At 48.5% G+C, this 26232-nt stretch overlaps 1 pseudogene; it reads left to right on the forward strand.

Annotated features, from left to right (window-relative positions):
- Positions 1–15981: 15981 nt before the first annotated feature.
- LOC142491391 (rho guanine nucleotide exchange factor TIAM1 pseudogene) overlaps positions 15982–26232 on the forward strand; it is a 184912-nt pseudogene continuing 174661 nt past the window's right edge.

The raw sequence follows: 26232 nt of genomic DNA on the forward strand, positions 1-26232 counted from the left end.
CCCCAGCATGACTGCACGACCCCCCCAGCATGGCTGCCCGACCTCCCGTTTGTCTTCCCGGCTGCCCGACACCCCTCCTGGCTGCAGCCTGGGCCCACGCGTGGCTTACAAAATTCCCCGGCCACGTTTCCCATCGGGGAGGTTAGTGTGGCCGTGCGCCTGTCCGGCTGTCCCCCCGCTGGCCCCCGATCCCCCCGCTGGCCCCCCGATCCTCCCGCAACTCCTGCCCGACACCCTGCCCAGCTGCCCGACCTCTCGCACCTCCCGCCCGGCTGCCTGATGTCCCGCAACTCCTGCTGATCATCCCCCCCCCCGTCTGGCTGCCCGATCCCCCCCCCGTCTGGCTGCCCGATCCCCCCCGTCTGGCTGCCCGATCCCCTGGCATGTGGAGCAGCATGTGGAGGAAAAGCAGGCCCTGGAGGAACAGGTGGGCCCCCTCCCTTCCAATGAATACCCACCCAGTCACCCACCCAGTGAGTGTGTGTCTGAGTGTGTGTCTGTGAGAGTGTGTCTGAGTGTGTGTCTGTGAGAGTGTGTGTCTGTGAGTATCTGTGTGTGTCTGTGAGTGTGTCTGTGAGTGTGTGTGTCTGTGAGTGTTTGTGTGGGTGTGTTTGTGTGTGAGTGAGTCTGTGAGTGTTTGTGTGAGTGAGTCTGTGAGTGTTTGTGTGTGTTTGAGTGAGTCTGAGTGTTTGTGTGAGTGAGCCTGTGAGTGTTTGTGTGAGTGAGTCTGTGAAGTGTCTGTGTGAGTGTCACCCTCTCCGTGTCACCCCCTCTCCCTGTCGCCACCTCTCCCTCTCTCTCTCTCTCTGTCACACTCTCCCTCTCTCTCGCACTCTCTCTCTGTTGCACTCCCCCTCTCTCTCTGTCGCACTCTCCCTCTCTCTCGCACTCTCCCTCTCTGTCGCACTCTCCCCTCTCTCTCTCTGTCGCACTCTCCTCTCTCTCTCTGTCGCACGTTCCCCTCTCTCTCTCTGTCGCACTCTCCCTCTCTGTCGCACTCTCCCTCTCTCTGTCACACTCTCCCTCTCTCTCTGTCGCACTCTCCCTCTCTCTCTGTCGCACTCTCCCTCTCTCTCTCTGTGTCTCTCACCCACACTCTCTCTCTCACCCACACTCTCTCTGTCTCTCACTCTCTCTCGCCCACACTCTGGATCTCTTATTTACACTATATATCTTAACTGCCCTATACCTACACCGAAATAACCTATACTGCTTTCTTCCAGATTTAACTCCCGAGCTTCACACGGAAGACATCAGAATCCCCCTAACCCAGAAGACAGGTAGAGAACACCTCCCCTTCAATGAATAACATTGCGGGAATGAGGGTACCTGGACATTGAGGTACTGCGGATCAGGTAAGATCCCAGACGGGATTGCTGCTTTAGATATTGTGAAGCGGGGACGTCCAGACACTGGTTATGGGGTTCAGGAAACTAGTCATTCACATCTGGCTTTTTTTTTTCTAAATCCGACATTTACACACACATACACACACAAGTAACAAGGACTAATTGTAGTATAATGTAATACAATAAATAAACTAATGTCAAAAACGAATGTTGTTCTTACTAGGAATTTATTCATTTTTGTTTTTAAAAGCGGGTCTGGGGGCGGGACTAGGGGTGGGGCTGGGGGCGAGTAGATTTTTTGTTCGGCGAGTACATTGATTTCATTTATCGCTTTTTAATGTTTGCTCAGTATACATTTTAAGTTGCCACAAAAAGCAAGAAGGAAATTGACAGCATGGTATATAGAGCAATCTACACATTTTTTAAACTACTAAAACGTGCCTGCTTTGGAGATGCAGAGATACAGCTTAACCCCCGTTATAACGCGATCCGTTACAACGCAAATCCGCTTATAATGCGATGCAAGCGTGGCTCCCAATTTTCGTATGAATACTTTACAACACGATTATTGGTATCTGAAATAGTTTATTGTACAATGCATACAATTGTACATTATTTCTAACGCGACCCGCTTATGGCGCGATGTGATTCTTTGGACCCCAAGCACAGCGTTATAAGGGGGTTGAGCTGTAGCTCGCCGTTAGTTACTACAGTATTGTCCAGGAGAGTGTGCTGCAAAGTAAGGTAAATGTGTCGGCCTTGTAGGCTTCAATGAAGTCTCAGTACTTTTCCATAAATATCATTTCTTTGGGCTTCGTGTCTCCAAATCTCATGATTTTTGGTCGTGCTGATGTGGTGGAGAGGGGGTTACCTTAAACAGACTTAGATATTCCGCTAGTAAAAGAGGTTAAGCACTTTTATTTTTTGGGGGTTTACTTGAAGAATACTGTGTATAATGAAAACACTCTCGCTGAGCTTACAGTAAATGAGATGGTGCAAAATAAGTAAGTATTTAAATAGGTAGGAGAACAAAGTCACTGCCGGTGTCTGACGAGACTACAAGGACTTTAGGCATCTCAATGTGGATGCTATTATTATTGTTAATATACAGTCCAATATAGTCCAACCAAGGGATAGGCAGTCATTTAAGAGACAACAGGCTATTATGATGTATGTAAAAGATAGTAGGAGATAGAAGTTCTTAATAGGTACCACTCTTATCTTTTCTGTTGCTCTATATCACTCTGTCTATCTAGGTTAGGTTTTACCAGCTATAGTGTAGCAATTTGTCATTAGATTGTTTCTGATTACCACTTCAGTACACTGAATATAAGACAGTGATCTGCAACTTTTGTAACGATACACTTTATTAGAAGGTACTTATCACGAATGGCACACCTGTGTGCATGTGACTTGGATATGTGACTGTCAGGGTAGCTAGTGATAGGTGATAATAAACACCAAAATATCTGGGTAGAATTGAACACGACTTAGATATAATAAAGATAGTTTATTCCTTAGATAGGTGAACACACAAGATAACACAAATAACAGACAAGAAATAGCACTTATTTAAGGGTTGGGTAATGAAGCAATCAGGTTACAGGATTGGCAATTCATTCAGCAATCAGGCATCAAGTAGTTGGTAAAATCGAAGACTCTGAGCATAGGGCTGACACTCGTTTATATGTGATTCCAGTCCTATACATTGTCATTGAGTGCCAGTCATTGGAGAACAATTATCTGCACCCAATCTCTACCGTGGGAACATTGATAGATCATGCCCCCCCAGCTAGTTGGCACATGCGTACTTCTGACCCTTGGGGTCTCATTTCTTTAGCCCCACACAAAAGTCAGGGCGCCTACATGTCTACCAGACCTGGATCTGGTCAGGAAACCCTTTGTCTGTAAGTGTGAATTACAGCACTTACAGACCACTCAAGCCCTGCGTTTCTCCGCCCTAATGTATACAGCCAGAGTGGCTGAGCCTTTGATCAGGGACTCTGTTGTAGACAATGGGTCGCCCCCCTGAGCATTTACATTAACCAGAGTCAGAAACCTTAAAATAATCCGTTCGGCTGGGCCGAGCCGGCTGAAACTTGCCAGACCCTCATGCCGGAGGGGACTCTCCATGGTGGCCAAGTTTCAGCTCGCTGCGGCCCACCGGACCGGAGATACAAAATTACAGTTTAAAAACCCTTTTGGAACATGAGGCTTTTTTCCGCCATGCAAGTCAATGGCAGAAACCCAAACTTTGCAATTACCCTGACTTCGTTCTGTTGCCCCGAGAGGGTCGGTATTTGCCATGCAATCCTGCCGGAACTAGGAATACATGGTGGCCGAATCTCAGCCCTCTAGGTTGAACAGAACCGGAGTTATGGGCTCTGGGTGTCTGCTCATTCGGACTTAGTCGTTTTTACGCTCGGCTCTTCCCTCCGCCATTAGAGTAAATGGCGCGACCCTCTTGGCGAGCGCGACCCTTTACGGGGGTCCTTAATTCTCGGACCTGGTGGTGGTCGAGTGTGGGGGTTCCTAGGGTCTAGGGGCAAAAAGAATTTTATTCCTGAGTTTCCCACGCCAATTGTGTTTGAACTTGACCTAGTGTGAACAAAAGCTCTTTTTCAGATATTGTATCCGCTTCTGCGGTCTGCGGTTTGGATGGCTGCCAACCCGTTCCTGGAGTTCAGCATTGAGGAATCCCCATTGAAATGAATGGCTCCATTGACTTACAATGGGGAACCGCCACTCCTCCTCTCGGGCGACACCTGCTGGTCTTCTACGGAAACGGGCCCAAACCGCCGGATTCGCTATTGGATTGCATGGAGCTGCAATGGCGACCTATGGGGAGCTGCAAAATGGAGCCTGTAAAGGTGGGAACATGGAACAAAGGGCTATAATCACTCCCTAACTATTAACCCTCCTCCTCCCGAACGGATCCCAGTGTGAGTATTGGTGCAGACACTGGAATGGGGAAAACACATTGTTAAAGGGGAATGCACATTTGGGTATTGAAGCAAGGTAACACACATTACTGGACCGCAGTCCAGTTAACCCCTTGCCTCCCCAGTGAGGTCAGGGGGTGGCCATATGGGGTGCAACCCCTTTAATACCGGGCCAATCCCCTTCTCCCTCTACACCTCCCCTTCTTAATGGGTGCCCTGTGGCCCACTGCCCCTCACGGGGAGTGGGTCACCGTTGGCACCATTAATGAACTCAGGCTCAGATGGATAGTCTTGACGAGAGAGTCCATCAGCGTTGCTGTTTTCACTACCCTTCTTGTGTTGGATAGTGACCTCGAATTCTTGAAGAGCCAAGCGCCACCTTAATAGCTTGGCATTCTCCCCTGATGCCCTCTGTAGCCAACTCAGGGGGTTGTGGTCAGTAATGAATGTGAAAGCCCGCCCATACACGTAAGGTTGAAGCTTTCTGAGTGCCACAGAATGGCCAAGCACTCTCTCAATGGTGGCATATGCCACCTCCCTGGGGAGCAGTTTACGGCTGAGGTACACCACGGGGTGCTCTCTGCCGTCTTCCCCCACCTGGCTCAACACAGCCCCAATGCCAAAGTCCGAGGCATCAGTTTGTATGAGAAAGTGTTTGGTGTAGTCCGGGGCAGCCAGTATGGGGGCCCCTGCAAGGGCAGTTTTCAGTGCCTGAAATGCAGTTTCACAGGCAGGAGACCACTTAATAAGCACAGGCAGTTGCTTTCTGGTCAGATCAGTCAGGGGTTTGGCCACGGCGCTGTACGGTGGAACAAACTTCCTATAGTATCCTGCGGTGCCCAAAAATGCCATGACCTGTTTCTTGGTTTTTGGAACAGGCCACTGGACTATGGCTTCTACCTTGGCTGGCTCTGGTTTGAGGTGCCCTCCACCCATCCTGTGCCCTGGGTACAGGACCTCTGCCATCCCTACCATACACTTTGTAGGTTTCAAGGTAAGCCCAGCCACACTAATCCTAGCCAACACCGCAGCTACAAAACATGTCCTAAATGGGATTCCCAGGAGTTACTAAAGACAGCAATGTCATCTAGATAAGCCTTTGCATAACGCTGCATCCCTTCCAGTAAGCGGTTGACCAGGCGTTGGAAGGTAGCCGGGGCATTTTTCATTCCAAATGGCATCACCAAGAATTCATAGAGGCCACTTGGGGTGATAAATGCTGACTTCTCCCTAGCCTCCAGGGTCAGTGGGATTTGCCAATAGCCTTTGCTCAAATCCATGGTGGTCAGATACCTTGCCCCCGCGAGTTCATCTAATAACTCGTCCATGCGGGGCATGGGATAGGCACCTGAGACCGTCCCGGCATTGAGCAAGCGGTAGTCCACACAAAACCGGGTGGTCTTGTCCTTCTTAGGAACTAGAACTACCGGACTGGCCCAAGGGCTCTGGAACGGTGTAATTACCCCTAGCGTCAACATCTCCTCTATCTCCCTCTCTATACTTGTCTTGACCTCTGCTGACACTATATAAGCGTGCTTATGCAGAGGTCGCAGGTCCCCTGTGTCCACTGGGTGTTCTGTGAGGTGTGTTTTCCCTGGCATGTCAGTGAAGAGAGCCCTATACTTTGCTAGCATGTCCCTGGCTTCTCTCTTCTGCCTAGCACTTAACTGCCCCCCTATCTCCACCTGTTCCACAGTGTTTCCCTGCCTAGCCTCCCCCAGGAATCATGCAGAGCATTGCTCGCCGGATCCTCCAGCAGTGGGCTACAAATCGCCATCACTGCTCCCATACTCAGTGCTCTGTATTCCTTTAACATATTAATGTGGTATGTTTTATGCCTATCTGGCTCTACCTGTATGACATAATTGTACTCATTCATCTTTCGGATAATGGAGTATGGTGCCAACCAGGCAGCCATCAGTTTGTTCTCCCGAGTGGGTTTGAGAACAAGTACCTGCTGTCCTGGGATGAATTCCCTGCTACGGGCATTCCGGTCATACCATTGCTTCTGCCTGGTCTGAGCGGCCCTGAGATGGTCCAGGGCCACCCCCATGAGCATCTCTAACCGGTCTCGGAGATCTACTACATACTGGATCACTGAAGCATCAGTATCAGTAGCCTCCCCTTCCCATCCCCCCCGGAATAGGTCCAGAGGTCCACGTACCCTGCGGCCATATAGTAGCTCGAAGGGGGAGAAGCCTGTAGATTCCTGCGGTACGTCTTGGTAGGCAAACAGCAAGTGCTGCAGGTGAATCTCCCAGTCTTTCCCCTCCGCCTCTATAAAGGTCCGAAACATCTGCTTCAGGGTCCCGTTAAGCCTCTCACATAATCCGTTTGTCTGGGGATGGTAAGGGGTAGTGCGCCGGTGCTGTACACCGCATGCATCCCAGAGACACTGCAACAGTTCACTCATGAACTGCGACCCTTGCTCGGTTAGAATCTCACTGGGGAAACCTACCCTAGCAAAGATGTTCAGTAACGCTGCCGCTACTGTCTTGGCATCTATGGTGCCAAGCGCTACCGCCTCAGGGTACCGGGTGGCAAAATCCACCATCGTGAGGATGTAGCGCTTCCCTGACCTACTAGGAATCATAAGGGGTCCTACTGCACCGACACACTTTATTCGAGCAAATACCCAGTATGTACCTGGCAGATACCTGGAATGCGCCGCTCCTCACCTCTGACAAGCCCCGTTGCGTTTGCCTTCCCAGCCTGGGTTCATGCCTGGCTGACGGGCGGCTGATCTGTTAAATGATAATGATTAGGATTTAATAGGCTGCAATGCTTCGCGTGTCTACCAGATGGCATAAATTCATGAATTGTAATGCAGTATATATATATATATACTGTGCAGTATTGCAGCCAGCGGGAATAAAATGCTTCAATCCCTGCCTGGAAAATAACCCAATGCACTCGGGCAGAAAACAGTCACAAACCTCAATACACCCAGGTATACCCGAATTCGTGGGACTAGCCGAGCTCGAATAAAGTGTGTCGCCAGTGTACAAGGTCCATCGCTACCTTCTGGAAGGGTTCCCCTATTACCGGTAGTTGGTTCAGGGGTGCCTTCACACGGTCGCCTGCCTTACCGACCCGCTGGCAGGCGACACAAGAGCGGCAGAAAGTGCCCACATCCCGGGACGCCCCCGGCCAGTAGTAACACTGCAATAGCCGGGCTGGCGTTCTGTTGACCCCCTGATGTCCCGCTAGCGGAATAGAGTGAGCTACCTGTAACAGTTGCTGTCGGTACCCACGGGGCACTACTAGCTGTCGCTTGCTGGTCAATCCCTCCTCTTTCCCCGGGATCCCCGCTTCTCTGTACAGGAGTCCCCGGTGCCATAGGCAGTGCTCAGTGCCCTCCCCTGCCTGAGACTCGGACGCCCGAAGTCTCATACCGGCCAGGCTGGGGTCTGTCTTCACTGCCTCTCTAAACTGGGCTCCTAATTCTGGCCACCCCCCAGTCATGTCTATGTCGGGGGAACGGGGTACGATGCGGGGAAACAGTAAGTCGGTCTGTGGTTGCAACTGAGCCTGGCTTACCTCCTCGGGCTCCTCAGCGCCCTCCGCTATCGTTGGTCCCAAAGGCAGGGGGACTGGAGCTAGGTCATCGGTGCTAGATCGTTGCCGAGGAGAACCTCTGCATCCAAACCGGGTAAAACCCCCACCTCCCGCACACCCTGTCCCTCCCCCCAATCCAAAAAGATCCTGGCAATTTGCAGGAATCGCGGCTCTTCGTCCGCCACTGTAATCTGCATCCCGGGTCCCGGGAGCAATTCCTCTGGCCGGACCATATCAGGTCGGACCAGGTTACTGCAGCACCTGAATTCAGCAAGTCGACTGCTTGCCGGTCACCGACTGTGACCGTGGTGAGGTGTCTGCTCCAGCCATCCGTCTGCGGCATTGCTGTGCTGGGATGTCCTCCACTCTTTGCTGTAGGCACAGAAGAAACCGGGACCGGCGTTACATGGGACGTCTCGCTGGGAGTTGTTTCCATGATCGGCCCGGGATCCTTGGTGGAAGCCACCCGCACGCGGGCTACCGGCTTCGCAGCTAAGCTGCGTTGCCCCTGATAGGGTCCACCGGATCGCAGGGGTTCCGGGGAATCCGGCTTGAGGTGACCGGTGCGGTTGCAATTGAAGCACCGGCGCTCATGGCGGAGCTATCCCGACTTCGGTGGACTGCTGCCCGCAGGCGGCTTCCGAGTCCATGGGGAAGTGCTGCCAGCCCTCTTGGCTGGGGCCGCCGCCGCCGCTTTGGCCGCAGCCTTGGTGGACATCAGCGCCTGGCTGGTGACGTAGTCATCCGCGAGCCTCGCTGCCTCCTGGTGAGTATTGGGTTTTTATCGTACACCCAAGCCCTCACCGCCAGAGGACACTGCTGCATGAGCTGCTCCTGGAACATGAGATCCAGCAGGGCCGGGGAGGTATTTGCCCCGTATCCATCCACCCATCGGAGCCTGTGCAATGCCATGCGGGTATCGTAAGTCACATAAGACTCCATGGGCTGTCTCTCTTCCAGCCGGAATTTGCCCCGGTAGGCTTCAGGGGTGAGGCCATATTGGAATAACAATAGCTCTTTCAGGTGATCATAGTCATCGGCATATTCCTCCGGGAGCGCAATCATGGTCTGCTTAGCTAGCCCGGACAGCAAGGGGTCCAGCCGCATGACCCGGTGCTGGGGAAGTACTTTGTACCGCCGGCACTGCGTCTCACAGTTCTTTAAGAAGCTGTCGATCTGGTCGTGCTTTCCACAAACTTGGTGAGGCTGTTATGCTCTAGCTTGGAAGTATCTCGGTCCTGGTGGGCAGGGGGACAATAAGCGGGCCGGTTCACGGCCATTGCCAGGAACTGCGTCCGCTCCTCCGGTGTCCCTCTGTCGCTCCACACGGTAAGCAGCGCCATCATTTCCGGGGTGAACGAACTGGTCGCCGCAACGGCCAGTACCCCTCCTGCTGCACTGCTCCCGAAAGGTGCTCCCACTCCCTCCCCGGGGCTCTGCTGTCCCGGAGCTGGGTCCATCTCCAGCTCCCTGGGCTGTGGCAATACGGCGAGCGGAGCTGTACTTTGGTGCTCCGCAAGCCGGACTTCGTAGTCTCTGATCGCCTCCTCCATCTGCATCACATCTCTGCCCTCCGTGGGCAGCCCGTATTCGCGGCACTTGTCCCGTAGCTGAGCCCGGGTCCGGACTGTAGATGACCCGGCACCCTCGCTCATGGTTCAAGGCTTTTAGGGGTTAGGTATGAACAGTGAGGTGGTGTTATATCTCGTGTTATATGTTGTACACCCGTGTGTTCAATATCTTTAGTCTTAGGAACTCGCAATTCACAGAGTTCCAACTGTATTACAGAGTCCCTTAGTAAACTGTATTACAGGTTCAATTCAATCCCGCCGCTGCCACCAGTTTTATAAGCCTGTCACTTCTGACCCTTGGGGTCTCATTTCTTTAGCCCCACACAAAAGTCAGGGCGCCTACATGTCTACCAGACCTGGATCTGGTCAGGAAACCCTTTGTCTGTAAGTGTGAATTACAGCACTTACAGACCACTCAAGCCCTGCGTTTCTCTGCCCTAATGTATACAGCCAGAGTGGCTGAGCCTTTGATCAGGGACTCTGTTATAGACAATGGGTCGCCCCCCTGAGCATTTACATTAACCAGAGTCAGAAACCTTAAAATAATCCATTCGGCTGGGCCGAGCGGGCTGAAACTTGCCAGACCCTCATGCCGGAGGGGACTCTCCATGAAGGCCAACTTTCAGCTCGCTGCGACCCACCAGACTGGAGATATAAAATTACAGTTTAAAAACCCTTTTGGAACATGAGGCTTTTTTCCACCATGCATGCAAGTCAATGGCAGAAACCCAAACTTTGCAATTACCCTGACTCCGTTCTGTTGCCCCGAGAGGGTCGGTATTTGCCATGCAATCCTGCTGGAACTAGGACTACATGGTGGCCGAATCTCAGCCCTCTAGGTTGAACAGAACCGGAGTTATGGGCTCTGGGTTTCTGCTCAATCGGACTTAGTCGTTTTTACGCGCGGCTCTTCCCTCCGCCATTAGAATCAATGGCGCGACCCTCGTGGAGAGCGCGACCCTTTACGGGGGTCCTTAATTCTCGGACCCGGTGGTGGTCGAGTGTGGGGGTTCCTAGGGTCCTGGGTGCCCTAGAACCTAAGTTTCCCACGCCAATTGTGTTTGAACTTACCTAGTGTGATCAAAAGCTCTTTTTCAGATATTGTATCCGCTTCTGCGGTCTGCGGTTTGGATGGCTGCCAACCCGTTCCTGGAGGTCGGCGTTGAGGAATCCCCATTGAAATGAATGGCTCCGCTGACTTACAATGGGGAACCGCCGCTCCTCCTCTCGGGCGACACCTGCTGGTCTTCTACGGAAACGGACCCAAACCGCCGGATTCGCCTTTGGATTGCATGGAGCTGCAAAATGGAGCCTGTATAGGTGGGAACATGGAACAAAGGGCTATAATCACTCCTTAACTATTAACCCTTCTCCTCCCGAACGGATCCCAGTGTGAGTGTTGGTGCAGACACTGGAATGGGGAAAACACATTGTTACAGGGGAATGCACATTTGGGTATTGAAGCAAGGTAACACACATTACTGGACCGCAGGGGGTGGCCATATGGGGTGCAACCCCTTTAATACAGGGCCAATCCCTCTCTCCCTCTACAGTGACAAGGGTTAATACACACAGCAATCTAGCGGATTCACTTTTCTCCACGTATGGTCCCTTAAATGAATAATATCTCCCCTCAATCTGTCACATTTATCACGAACGACACACCTGTGAGCACGTGACATGTGTGACAAGGGTAACTAATCACAGCTAACTAGATGACTCGCCTTTCACCTATGCAAGGTACACCAAATGAGTAATATCTACTCTCACTTCATCACAATATATATCTTAGCTCGCTGCCACCTCCAAAGAAATATCATAAATGTAATTTGCAGGCAGTCTTATGGTCCCTGTGTACAATGAAAACCATGCACTTAATACACAAAAATCTGTTATAGCAAAATGTGTCAGAAAATGTCATTTACTCTGTACAAAGCGTGCAACAGTTCAAATCAGAGCCCAAAGAATGACTTATTACAGTTTTGATTTAATAAACAAAAGGTACAGTGCTTAGGTTATAGAAAAAGATTATTACAAGAACATACAGTACAAAAAGGATAAACAAAGAATACCTACCTATACATTACCACAGAACATGTAACAGGTTTTTCTCAGAGAAGTCACTGCAGTATGAAAGATGAGAATTCACGTGTCCAATCCTAAAACACACCTCTGTTGAATTCTAATATCATAACTCAATTGTAGGGCATATATCGCAAAACCCTTTCATTAAAACATATACCTTCCTTCTGGGCGTGTTCTCAACCCACCTCTTTTATCAATCTCTCCGGATTACATTTTTACAATTTAAAGCTGCAAAACGTGAAAACACCTGCATTTTTTTAAATAAATCAGTTCGATAGTATTAGATAATACTGTCAGCATTTTTTTTAAAACTCCTAATGCCATTGAGCACACAATGTATCACCTTTTGCCATGGTCAAAACAGCTGTCTGTGAGTGGTTTGACTGGCTTTGCATCTAATCCCATGCTGTGCTTAAAAGCTGTGTGAACAGTAGAGCATTTGCTTATAAGGATTCCATGTAAAAATGGATTGCAGGCAAAAGGTGACACATTGTGTGTTCATTTGCATGTCATTTCCCAGAATCCCTTTCTGCAGTGGAAGCACTGTATGCTAGGTGATAATGATGAAAGGCAGGGTTGCAGACCTAAGACATGTGAATGTGCTCACACACACACACACACACACACACACACACACACACACACACACACACACACACACACACACACACACACACACACACACACACACACACACACACACACACACATATATATACAGTATAGCCAATAAAGAATATCATACATACACATTTTTAGTTATATTATTAAGTTTCATTATAGATTTACATTTTTTAAAATTCATGATTACTTTGGGGGGTTTGAACACTTGAAGAAGAAACCTGAGGTTTTGAAAGTTCTGTACACTTAGGCTGCGGCCATGGTGATCGTGACGGCGCGCGGCGCAGTCACATAGATGTGCCTCTATGAGGCTGCCTATAGAGTGCGCGAACGTGCACGGGAGCACTGGCGCCGGCGCTCGCGATGCAGGAGGGAACAGAAAAATCTGTTTTCACGCTGCGCGGCAGCCGGGTCACATGAGCGGTTTGCCCAATGAGGGCGAACCAGCTCCGTGACGACAAGGCCACACTCCCCGACACGCATCCCCGTCTCCTCTGCATGCAGGACACAGATCTCTCCTGCTGCAGGCGGCGGGGAGCAGCCGAGTGAACGTTGCGCCCTCTCCAGTGTTCACCATGGCCGCAGCCTTAAATGTAATCTGTAAAAATCTCTTATATTAGTCTGTATCCTACAACAAATCTGCATTTTGTTGGTCCAACGCTATTTTAAAAACAGTTTTTTGCACTACCTGGATATCACTAATCAGAATTCCTCATGTTCTTTATGACATATACCAGGGCTCTTCAACTGGCAGCCCTAAGGCTGAGTCCCCGCTGGCGCTGACCGCGCATGACGCGGTTACCTCTCTGAAAGTTAATTCTCACGCCCATGAGGCGTGCACGCACTCCCAAGCTTGGGGAGACAAGGGAGTTTGACTTTCGAGCTCATGTGACCCTGCTCTGACCAATGGGGAGTGAGAGGCAGGATATTCTGAGCGGGGAGAGAGGGTGTGTGTGTCGGTGTGTGATCTGCTCCGGGGCACAGTTTGGGAGACCTGCCTGCACCCTGCACCAGTCGCACACTCTGTAAACACAGGAAACACATTGCAGGTACCAGTGCTGCTGCTGTGTTGCTTGGGAGTGCAGTGCACCCCTTAACCCCATCCAAGCCGGGGGATCTGCATGGTTAATGTCACTATTTGGGTTATGCAATACACCGAAGTCACTCTATGGCACTAAAAGGGATCATGCCCTTGTTTGGATCTCCAAGTTATTGCTTTACTAGGAGAGAGGTGAAAAGGGGGGCGGGGCAGGGCGGAGAGAGGTGGAAGGGAAGGACAGGGTTGCAGAGAATGGAGAGAAGGGGAGGGAGAGAATGGAGGGAAGGTGGGGCGAGGAGAGAATGGAGGAGAGGGGGAGCGGGGGAAGGAGAGGAGGGAAGGGGGAGGGAGAGAATGGAGGGACACAGACACACACATACAAAGACAGACAGACACACACACAGCCGATCCAGCCAATGAGACACCCGCTCCCGTAATAGCCACGCCCCCCTCCTGCTCTAAAAATTATGCAGGACACCCGGTGCTCATGCTTGGAGAGTTGGTGATGTCACCACTCTCAAGCATGAGCGAGCTCAGCGGCAGCTTGGCCACAGCCTTAGGTCTCGGACATGGTATGGCAGACCGCGCGAACCCGTCCGCACGCTTAGCCAACAGACTGCCTAAAGGCAGTGTTCGCTTCCATGTGGCGTGCGAGTGCGTCCGCGCGGAAGCAGTAGGGGGTGCGCGTGCGTGAGAAATTGGTTAAATTTATTTCTCAATGCGACAGACACGTCACGTGAGCGGTTCGCCCAATGAGTGCGAACCAGCTCCGTAACGTCACTGGGATCGCCCCCCACGGCCCATCTGGTATGGCCAGGGAAAGCACTCGCTTTCCCTCAGCCTCAGCGCGCCTCCGCACGGGCTGCGGCACCATGTCCCCAATGCAGTCCCCGTGTGCGCTTGCGAAATACACAGGACACCCGGCGCTCATGCTTAGAGAGTTGGTGACATCACCGCTCTCAAGCATGAGCATGGTCAGCACCAGCGGGGGGACGCAGCTTAAGGCTGCGTCCATAGAGGTTGGAGCAGCTCGCCTGCATGTGCATAGAATCGCACAGGCTTCAGCAGGCGAGCCAGCGTGCGCGATGGGGAGGGGGCGGGGCAGTGACGTCGCTGGGCCAATAGCCCGCGACGCACTGTCGTCAACGTCACGGTGCCGTGACGTTGACGCTGCTGTGCTGTGATTGGATGTTTCCAGCCGACAGTGCACTGAAAAACAGCTTCGCCTGTTGGCTGAAAAATCCAATGCTTCAGCACGCCTGCGGACGCTCGCGTGAGCCCCCTCTCAAGGCATCCTCATTGAGGATACAGGGGCTCAGCGCGGAGCGTCCGCACGGCTGAGCGCTGCCTGTCCTTCCATGGACGCAGCCTAAGTGTTGTCTGACCTGCCCCTGGTTGAAGCGGTTGGTGAGGTGAAGCTGATTTGGGGGAACCTGTGCCTGTGACCAGCATGTAACTGCACCCAGAGCTTCTTTTCTGCTGTCTTTTCCACACCAACCCCCCCCCCCCCACGTTTTTGTGGCATTGCATCCACAGTATAAACCACCGCCACACTCCAGCTCTTCCCCTCTCCTCCCTCCTCCGATCCAACATTGGACCGGAAGCAGAAAAATATTTTGTTGTATATATTTCGACATTCGACCGGAAAGGGTTAAGGCAGTCTTTGCGTCCATGCGGGCGCATGGAAGCGGGAGGGGGCGCGGGTTGCGCAAGAAATCAGTTCAAAGGCCGAGTTCAGGGTGGATGCAACGGCCGCGAACGTGCATGCGTGCCTCTGCCGCTCGCTCCTGCAGCCCAGCGATCTGTGCCTTGGCTGCAAGAGCTGGGTCACGGGGTTTGGAGGCGTGGCTAACGTGTCACGGAGCTGTATCGCTGAACCAGCTCACGTGACGCGACTGTAGCCCAAAATATCATTTTGGGTTGTAGCGGCAAAATGTAGCAGCGCCAACGCTGTACTTTGCCGCCGGTGGAGTTTTCAGTTTGAAAACTCCCATTGAACCCGAAATTGCGCCGGACGTGCGCATGCAAGAGTGCGCACGTCGCGTAGCATCCACCCTGAACTCGGCCAAACTTTTCGTGGCGCGCCAGGCCGGTCACGTGAGCAGTTCGCCCAATAAGGGCGAACCAGCTCCATGACGTCCCTCGGCACACCCCCCATGGCCCCCCCCCATAGTATGGCCAGACAAAGCACTCACGGGAGAAGTCACTATGTCCAAGGTCTAAGGGTTCATTCAGGTCGTGCCCGGAGCCTGGTGCTCCTCACACACAATCACACAGCATGCGCTTCCCCTTAACGCGCGTCAATTAGAATGGGCTGGTCACGTGGCTTATTGCCGCCGCTGCTCGCAGCACGTGCTATGTACACACAGCCTCGCAGGTGGCACTGTTTACTGAGCGGCCGCCAGGGGGGAGGAGCTCACACGGCAACCGACCAATCACAGAGCCGCCTCCCCGCCGCGCGCAAACCCGGCCAGTTAAATCCTCGCTGCTGATTGGCCTTCTCCCTCTCCGGATCAATAAAGCGGTATAAAGACTTCGGTTTTCCTGGCGACGGTTTCAAAATAATTCCCGATATCAAAATAAATCCAAGCGCGGCTCATAACATTTGTTGTTGACTTCCCGCCTACTGACAGATACGTCACCATGCACCGCCTGGGCCTGGGGGGGGGGGGGGGGGGTGTTGGAGGGAGGGGGGCTGAGAGCATCCTTTGTGCTGAAAGGCCCCGCCTCCTGTTCTCTGGTTGGTCAGAAACAAGACAGAATTGACAGGGAAGTTGACAAATGAGGGAGCGATGCTAAGTTCCGCCCCCATCGCTCTTGCAGTGCAGCGTGTGACAGGAGCAGCAGTGGTTGGCACAGGCGGGTCTCGTGCTGCTGCCGGTGGTGCTACTGCGCTATAGCTGCAAAGTGCAAGCATCCCCCCCAGCACTGACTGTGCATCCTCTGCCCGGATACCCGCACCCCCGGGAGGGAGATGCTGCATGCACACACCTCTGCGGGCAACCTTCACCCAGGTAAAGGCGAGTCTGTGCATCTATCGAGCATGTCATACCCCGTGCTCAGCTGTAAAGCAGCCTCTGGGCTGAAGCTATATGTATATATATATGCGCACACATATGTGTGTGTATGTATATTAATTTGTGCTTCGGAGCTGTCACTAGCTGGGTGCAGTGGGGGGCTGTAGGTGCATGTTGGGGGCTGTAGGTGCCTGTGTCTCCCATGTTGCTGCTGTGATTGCTTATGGTATAGATGAGTCGCAGTGATGGAATCTCAAATACAATCATTTGATCGTTTAAATATGATCTCAACCCCCGCAGCGCCGCACTGGTCACTCTGCGGGTAAAGGGGTTCATTTATCCTCTGACATGTCCCCTTACACCCCCCCCCTCCGCACAGGATACATTCATTGGGATGATCTCTGTAATAATGGTAAACACACACCCGGGATCTATTGTGCACAACCCGGGGGACTTGGCTGATTGGTATTTGGAGAGTGCAGTCAGTGAGACGTGTAATGCTAAAGTGGAATCACTGTCACTGACCCTAAGAACCATGAATGGACCAAAAACCTTTATCTGTCCCCCCAAACCCCTGTCTGGAGCCGCAATGCGCATGCGCAGCAGCAGCACTTCTCACCGTGCCCCTCTCCCCCCCAGGGGGGCAGCACATGTGATGGGGACTCGGGGAGCTGCAGGAAATACATTGGATGTGGGTGCTTTGGTAGCCTGCTGGTGCTGTTTTATGTATTGGTTGACATGTCGTGGCCCCTGAAAATGGGTCCAGCAGTGACATTAAATATGAACAGGTCACCTAACCCCTGCAGGGACTTATTAATAATGATGTCAACATCATCCAAGATGCATGTTTATACTTCGTTGCAGTAAGCAGTATTTATCTTAATAAAACCATGACAGAAGTGTAGTGTTTTATTGCATGCAATACATGTTTTTCTTTTTGTGGGGGGCGGGAGGGGGTGGTGGGTCTGGGCTTGTATACATTTTATTGACCAGTTAAAAAAAGAAAAGAAAAACATTGTGTGAAATAGCAGCACAGAGCTGATGTTCCCTGTGTTTGGGGTTCTGTATGCACAGGGCTTCTCCTCTGCTGTATTATTGGTGCATGTGCTTCCCCAGCAGGCCCTGGTAACATCTGTGCACACACAAGGCAAAATCCCTTCACATTGTTGCCACTGAAATTGGTTTGTGACTGGTCTCTGTACTTGGTTGGGGATTTTGCTGCATAATATTTGCGCTGACCATGGCAGGGGATTCTGTGGTGCTACTGTATGTGTAGGATGCCTCCAGATAATAAATATATTGTGATTTGAAGGGCTTTATGATACTTATTTGTCAGCAGTTGCCTATTTGTGGAGTCTGCCTGAGTAATATTGTATATCCTTCATTTTAAAGTGCAGGAATCATGAAAGCGAACCATTTCGTTCCCCTTGGGTCCAGCAGCACAGTGCCCTTGTGCAGTGAAATGGTTAATCAAGCTGATAGTGTGCAAGACAGGCCTAGTTGTAAATTGGTTTTATGCCTCATTTAGCGGTTCCTGTATTGGTGATGAATGTTAGAGATGTTTAGGAATATTAGGTCAGCATTGAACTAGATTGTGCTGTTTGCATTGCTAATGATTAGGCTCAGAGTATTCAAATGAGTGAAAACAAAATATGTGACTTCCTTTATTCCCAGGTGCATAAAATATCAGTAGATCATGCAGGCCAATAGGAACACTACCAGTGCTGAAGAGGGACAGAGCCATTGGTTGAAGTGATGTTTTGGGTAGTGCTAAGCAGCAGCTTTTTTAATAACTAAATACAAATGGCAAATGTAATAAAGAGGAGCACGTTCTTGTAATAATATAACATGAGCACTCTGTCAACGGGACACAAAGAGCTTGTTCTCTTGGTTAACTGTTTGTTGACGTTAAATTTGCTGTATTTCAATCTTAAACTCACCAGCCCTTTTAACCCGTGCCCAATTTTCCAACTCTATCTGCCCATGAAATGTCTGTGAATTGACTGTATTACCTCTGTTCATTTAATGTAATCATGTATTGCTATAACTCTGTGCCCAGGACATACTTGAAAAAGAGAGGTAAACTCAATGTATTACAGTACTGCCTAGTAAAACATTTTATAAATGAACTAGATTTAAACTTTATCTCTGTGCCACTACTTTTTACCAGTGGTTCTTTGATTGTCGTCTAACTGTTACAGGGGTGCGCAATCTTTGGGTGCTGAGCCCCCCTCCCTTTATTGCGTCGTCAAATGACGCAGCGGGGTGAATTGCCCTGTGTAATAAGGTAAGATCTGCCGAAGCATGTGTTGTTATAACTGGCTGGGGTGCATCATGCATCCAAAAGAAGTGTGAGACTTCAAACTCGGAAGGCTGGTGCTGTAAAAACCTACATCCATGACCTGCACCTTTTACCTTCTCTGTTACGTATTAGATTGAGACATTGGTCAAAGTTGATGAGGCTCCATCAAATGCCACCTCCCCTAAGAAAACTAGCATTTATAGCATGACGTTGAATTCAAACCATTGGGGTTCCCCTGAGCTGAGCCACGCTTTTTCTTGATTCTTACCTTATTCTAGGATCCACAGTTATACTCCCACATAAGGTTCTCATACACCCATATAAGCTCTTGGATCTGTTCCTGGCTACACCCCATCCTTTGTGGAGGAGTATAACTTTAAATGCATAACTTGGATGCAATTAAAATGTGGTCGTTTTGGTGGATGGATTTGAACATTGGCAAATTTTATTAAACAAATGTCCTGGTTAGTTTCTAAGCATCAATTTAGTTACCTTCGTGGTCATTGGGATTGGCACTGGAGCTTGGAGTTCAGTCTGTTTTTAGCGGCTTACTTTTTTTTTTTTTTTTTTTTAAGGAAAGGAAATGCAGATCAGAGGTCTGAACACATGTCTGAGGGTTAACAGTCAACTCTGCATTTGGCCAAACTGAAATAAAAAGGAATTTGTAAATGGGGGATGGGGGACTGAGCAATCCATCACAATGTCTACTGCCTGCCCTGGTCAGACACTACCATTTGCCATGACCCTGAGCATTTCACCATATATGGCTTGTGATGCCCTCTGTCTGCTATCCAGTTTCACTAATATTTGACGGATTGTTTTGTCCTTTGTTAGCTCATCTGTTATGTACGGCGATTTTTCAATGCACTGATTGCTGCGTAAATAGCAGGGAGGTGCAGTTAATTATACTTAGTTATCTGCAGATTGCGTGTACTAATCAAGGGTCCATTGAACACACTTGCAATTATTGGAGGGATACTCATTTTGCTTTTTAGTGTTCAGTTGAATTAATACAAACTAGCTCACTCTTACACACAGACTTGTATTTTAGCCTTTTTTTTTTAAGCGTTGGTGCAATTTGGCATTTTTAATGTATCTGTTCAATCTGTTCAATACATATATAAACGAGCCGGAGGGATTTCAGTTTGGTGTTGTATGTTCCTTTAAAGAAGGTAGATATTTTGCTTGAAATTCTTTAAAATTATATCAAATAAGCACATTTTTAGTAACTAGTTACAGTTTTTACCACTTTTATATATGCTTGTTTAATCATAATTTCTACAAAATATAAATCTACAGTGGGATGGCTAACAAATGCATGTTGTAATGTAATGACATAAGTTTTAGATAAATTATAGGGTGCTGTGTACTTAATGGTCCTATTTAGGTGTTTGGGAGAAAAACACATTGGACATGGTGCTGTTAGGAGTGAAGATGTAAGGCCTCGGTCCCGCTGCGCTCGTTGGCGCGGGCGGCCATGTCGCGAGTTCCCCACCAGCAGGGGAATCCTCGCGAGCTGGTCCCGGTCCCCCCTGGCGGCACAGCTGACTACATGCTGTGGCGCGTCAGCCGCTAGGAGACACAAGAGAATGGTGTTCCCTAGCGTTGAAGCGTCACGTGGTGTGGCTGTGAGCCAATGGGGAGGGGAGGCTTCGGGAGGAGGAGAGGCTTTGGGGAGCGGGGAGGAGTGTGGAGTGAAAGCAGGTGAGTGCCTGTCTGTGTGTGTATGTGTGTGTCTGAGTGCGTGCGTGCCTGTCTGTGTATGTGTGTGCCTGAGTGCGTGAGTGCCTGCCTCTGTCTGTGTGTGTGTGTGTGTGTGTGTATGAGTGCGTGAGTGCCTGCCTCTGTCTGTGTGTGTGTGTGTGTATGAGTGCGTGAGTGCCTGCCTGTGTGGGCGTGCGTGTGTGTATGAGTGCGTGAGTGCCTGCCTGTGTGTGTGTGTGTGTGTGTGTATGAGTGCCTGCGTGTGTTTAATCTTACCCTCAGCAGCTCCAGCCCGAGTCCGTGGAGGGAGGGGGGGGGGGAGAGTAGCGGGTCCCTCCGCTCAAGCCACGGCACCCCTCCCTGTCAAGCCTCCCACTCCCGCCCACCTCCCGCTCCGGCTCCCGCTCCCTACAGACCGCATATTGCGGTCTGTGTATGTCAGCGCACCGCCTGTCTGCAGTGTGGGTGCGCTGACTCTGGGAGCGGGGCCTTAGCCTAAGCACGTCCCCTCAGCTCAGACGTTTGGCCAAAATACGCATGCTCCTGTTTTTGTATCTTCTGTGCAAAAATATGTGGCCATGGGACACTTTAAATATCAATGTTTTTTTTGTTTGTTTTTACAAATTTTCACCTAAACTAATCGCTAAATGACTGTGTGACTTGGGGTCAGAAATGTTTGTTTTTGCCGCAGTCTGTGCTGATCACCATTTTATTTGCATTTTAGATATATATATTTTTTTCCCTTTGCCAAATCAGCTTTAAAAAAATAAAACCAGAGTCTCTGTTCTTGAGATGTAGGCGTTTGAAATATTAAGTATTCAGGAGGCTAAAATGGAAGCTCTCTCTGGTGCCCATTTTAGTCTAAAATAATGTTTTTTTAACACTAGAGCAGGGGCGGCCAACTCTAGTCCTCAAGGGCCACCAACAGGTCAGGATGTAAGGATATCCCTGCTTCAGCACAGCTGGCTAAGTCTTGAGCCGAAACACAATTGTAAAATATACTGGACACCTAACAAGCTCCTATTGAACCCCCAAAATAACCACAACATATATATAAGCATATGAATGTCACAGAGGAGTGCTACTGAGCATGGCAATATATATTTAAAACCAGAGACAGCACATAAAACACAGACAAAGCTCAGTTTTAGCACATCCAGTGAAAATCATACACGGTACAGTGCCTAAATATATATGTATAAATATCTATTAAGTAAAATGGTCTTTTAGTTTGACATTTTTGGCCAAAATTGTTGTAAGCCCCTGAGCCAACGTCACGGCAGACCACAATTCAGGGGTCCCTAACGCTAATATAAATTCTTAATAACCTGTGTAATAACAGGAAGAATGATTTATAGTAAATCTGTCAATTTTAGTTGCAAAGTTCTAAGTCTGATTGAAGCCTTTATTAACCTGTACATTACCAGGAAAGGCACTTTATTAACCTGTACATTACCAGGAAAGGCTTAAATTTAAGCTCACCCCCTCCCACATTTAAATGGTTAAGGGCTCACTCCATAGCATCTTCCACACAGGGGAACTTGTTTGCTTGCAGGATGGTTGTGACGTCTCTAATACAGAGTGCCTTTCCTGGTAATGTACAGGTTAATAAAGGCTTCAATCAGACTTAGAACTTTGCAACTAATATTGACAGATTTACTATAAATCATTCTTCCTGTTATTACACAGGTTATTAAGAATTTATATTAGCGTTAGGGACTCCTGAATTGTGGTCTGCCGTGACGTTGGCTCAGGGGCTTACAACAATTTTGGCCAAAAATGTCAAACTAAAAGACCATTTTACTTAATAGATATTTATACATATATATTTAGGCACTGTACCGTGTATGATTTTCACTGGATGTGCTAAAACTGAGCTTTGTCTGTGTTTTATGTGTTGTCTCTGGTTTTAAATAAGTCTTGAGCCACCTGTGCTGAAGCAGGGATATCCTTACAATGTAACCTTTTGGTGGCCCTTGAGGACTGGGGTTGGCCGCTCCTGCTCTAGACAGATCACATGCTGAGGGGGCTACGATACCAATGTTATATGAGCTATATAGACTTGGGGGTTGGAGGTGGGGGGGGGGGGGGTGATTGCTGAATTAATATTTCCCTAAAATAGACCACTTCTAAAGGATTTCATAACGCAGTAAGTGATCAAGATTACAGGTGGTAAGTAAAGCCGTTGCTAGAGAAATAATTCTCTTTGGTGAGGCTATAGGACTAAACCTTTAAAACAAGGTGTTTTACTCCTCCTCGCTGCCTTCAGAGAATGGCAGCCCCTTTTGATGTCAGGACACACAATCAAAAGTGTTCTATTTCTTTTCTTTTTATTCCCCCTCGCAGGCGCGGTTCGATTTTTTTTTTCCATGCTGGGCAAGACTTGAAATGTTGACATCACCTGTCTATAAATAAACTTGACACCCGTGTTCAGATGATAGATTTCTCTTGTAGGGTGAAGCTATATAAATGTTGTTTTTTTCTCTTCATAACATTGACTGCAGCGAAAACGTGCCCCGTAGTTGGGGTCTAACCTTGCAGAAATGCTTCACAGCTGCATGGACTTAATGCTCGTGCAAATAACAGCTCACCAGGTTTGAGTTAACTTTTCAAGCTTGAGGTTGTTTTATTGAGTTGGTGATATCTTTATAATATACATGCTTTGCATACCTGTCCGCGCTGCATTTCTGGTTTTGTCTCATTATGAGGGCAGCCGTATGTAATGTAAATATGCTTTTGACATGTTATTGGCAAACAAAGGATTCATACAGTATTTTAAATGAAAGCGGCAATTTATCGTATGAGTCTCTCTCTCTCTACATTTGAGAATATAAGTGTGTGTCCGGCTCACTCGCAGGATGTCAACCTGGAATGTTATCTCCCCAGCAGAAAGTGGGCTGCCTCTTTGGAGTTCATTGCTGGATTTCCCGAGAGTCCTGTTTGAATCTCGTTAACTTCAGAAAGTAGCATAGTGACCGCGACTCAAGGGAACACACAACTTCACAAGATATCGTTTGCTCCTTTAATTCACATACTTGGCGCCGACATCAGATAGGGGACGGGGAAAATTACACACGGACACATGGACACTCCACCAAAATGGTGACAGTACGGGGTGCTCTGTAAACCAGTGCAAATGGCTACTGTAACATAAATAAAGGCTACAGAACAGGCACTCGCCAGCTAAAAGATGTATTGTTGTCCAGCATTTCGGTTAGCACTCTTGAGGCTTCAGAGCCAGCCGAAACGTTGGACTACAACAAATCTTTTATTTGGCGAGTGCCTGGTCTTTATGTATGTGTTGGAGAAAGTCACGCTAGAAAACATATGGTTCATTGTAACCGCTATCCCATCAGAGATCGGCAGCATATTGTATGTCCTGGCGACAAAGGTATTACACCTTTTTTGTTTTGGGGCATAATCACAAAGCCATGTATCTCTCTGACTTTTGAAGTAAATGAGCTTCCCAGCTTCGCAAATGCCCCTTTATTTTTAGCATTTGGGTCATCATCAGATACAGGAAAAGCAGATGAAAGGAAGTAGGGAACCCAGAGTATTAATATTGTACAATCACAGAATACAAATACGTGCCAACTGGCTCCAGTTCAACTCTCGTAGTGATCCAGTCCTGGTTTTGTTTCCCCGTTCACTGGTTGTGTTGGCAACTTTTGTGTAATAAGGTAAGATCTGCAGAAGCCTGGGTTGTTATAACTCTGCTGGCTGGGGTGCATCATGCATCCAAAAGAAGTGTGAGACTTCAAACTCGGAAGGCTGGTGCTGTAAAAACCTACATCCATGACCTGCACCTTTTACCTTCTCTGTTGCGTATGAGATTGAGACATGGGTCAAAGGTGATGAGGCTCCATCAAATGCCACCTCCCCCTAGAAAACTAGCATTTGTAGCATGACGTTGAATTCAAACTATTGGGGTTCCTCTGAGCCGCACTGTTGCTGGTGCTCTCCTGAGCTAAACCCCATGTCCCCAAAAGACTTACCCTTCTATAGTTACCATTGATTTGTCTCCCATTTTGATATAAATTGACAGGGTGACAGACTTGCAATTGAATAATCCCAGCAGCGATCTGGGAACATTCAAGGATACCGCCAACTAAAACGGTAAGTGTCAGGGGGCGTAACTGAAACTAAAACAAGCGTGTGATTCAGCACTGAAGGACATCTGGTTTTGTAAGTGGTGGAATTGAAATATGGCTTCCCTGACATTAGAAAAAACAGGACCCTTTAAATGTACCTTGAAAGGCATTCTTAAGGGATCTGCAAATACCAGGGACCGGGGCTTAGAAGGTGTTCCCAAAAAAGTTTGTTAAATATGGACTCCTGGACCTGACGGCAATTTGAAAGAATAACTAGATATTTGTAACCGTTGCGGTTACATGAATCAAATGCCAGAAAATAGGGGTTTCTATGTATAATCTTGTTTCTCATGCAAAAAATAGAAGTTATGTGGTTATATTTCATATCCAGGCATGTATAATGAAGTACAAAGACACAACAGTGAAGATGGCGTGGGTCTGAGCATTATAGAAGCAAAGTTACTTTTTTTAATTTTTTATAATATGTATATGTATGAATAATAATAATATAATCACAGCAAAGTTTAAGCGTCACGAAAGGTTCTGATGAAGGGGGTGGGCTTATTATCTCAATGAAGGGAATTTCATTTAATTATGAGTTGGATTTCAACCAAGGGGAGTATCTGACGTCAACAAGATACGTGAAGTCTCATACTTTTCAACATCAGACCATTTGTGAGGAAGACACCTTATACATTTTTAGTGGTAACGTAAGAATTCTTGGTTTATCTATATTGTCTGCATTTTATTATAATTGTATGTTCTTGTAATAATCTTTTTGTAACCTAAGCACTGTATTTTTAAGCCAACTTTTAATAAGTAACACTTTGGGCTCTGAACTGTTGCACGCTTTTTAGAGTAATTTACATTTTCTGATACATTTTACTACAACAGATTTGTGTGTTTAGTGCATAGTTTTTTTAATAAACAGAGACCAAAGGCTCTGTGCGTACTGGTTTAATAATTCCTTTGGTGGTGGCGGCGGATTAATTGTGCAACAACATAATCCACACAATAAGTAATTAGCTTAGTTGACAATCGATCCGTTCTCCTGTGATCGATCAGTGAAGATTCGCCTCGGGGGTTCACTAAATTGCTGTCAGTGCAGCAGAAGAGGACCAAGGATGCATAGTTCCAAATAGGAAGATCATCTGACCAGGCAGTCACTCGATACAATTGGTGCACTGCTAGAGAGAGGGCAGGGCTCAAAAAGAGGTGTGCCAGCCTTTTTCAGAAGAGGAAGGGGATGTGACTTTGTAAATGGTTTGTTAAATTATAATTCATTAAAAATGTCATTCAGATTTGGTTAAAAAAAAAAAGTCCCTCCTTCCCTTAACCTTCCTCCAAATGTGATATTACCAACTATCTGTATCTATGCATCCCTCCTCCACCTTTTTTTTCTTTTAGATACTCTTTCCCCATAATCTTTGAAAACTATTCAATAAAAATTCAAGTAATAAAACAAACCAAAAAAAAAACTTACAAGTATTTCTCATAGATTTATTAAAAACAAACACACATGTAGGATATTATTTGGTCTGCTGCTTTTACACCTGGTTTCATATAAGTCACGTGATCACAAGTGTGCTGTTTGTGACAGATGTTATATTGGAACAAATTGAGGGGTGATATTGTTGATTTTTAGTGGTCAGGCGTGCAGAAAAGTGAATCAGCTAGATAGCTGTGTATTAACCCTTATGCCATATACAGGTCACGTGCTCACGGGTGTACCGTACATCAAGGTGGCGCAAACTTTTTTTCCTGCACCCCCCTGCCGGTGGTCACCTCGCCTCCACTTACCTCGGCTCCGGCGTCATGACGTCACGTTGCCATAGCCTTGACCTTGCAGCGCCATTTGACGCTGCATTTTATTTTATATGCTAATTTGAAGTGCATTTTCACTGGAAATCACAGGCTTTAGGCCAGGGGTGGCCAACTCCTGTCCTCAAGGGC

Source organism: Ascaphus truei, chromosome 3 (genome assembly GCF_040206685.1).
Source record: "Ascaphus truei isolate aAscTru1 chromosome 3, aAscTru1.hap1, whole genome shotgun sequence".
NCBI classification, from domain to species: domain Eukaryota; kingdom Metazoa; phylum Chordata; class Amphibia; order Anura; family Ascaphidae; genus Ascaphus; species Ascaphus truei.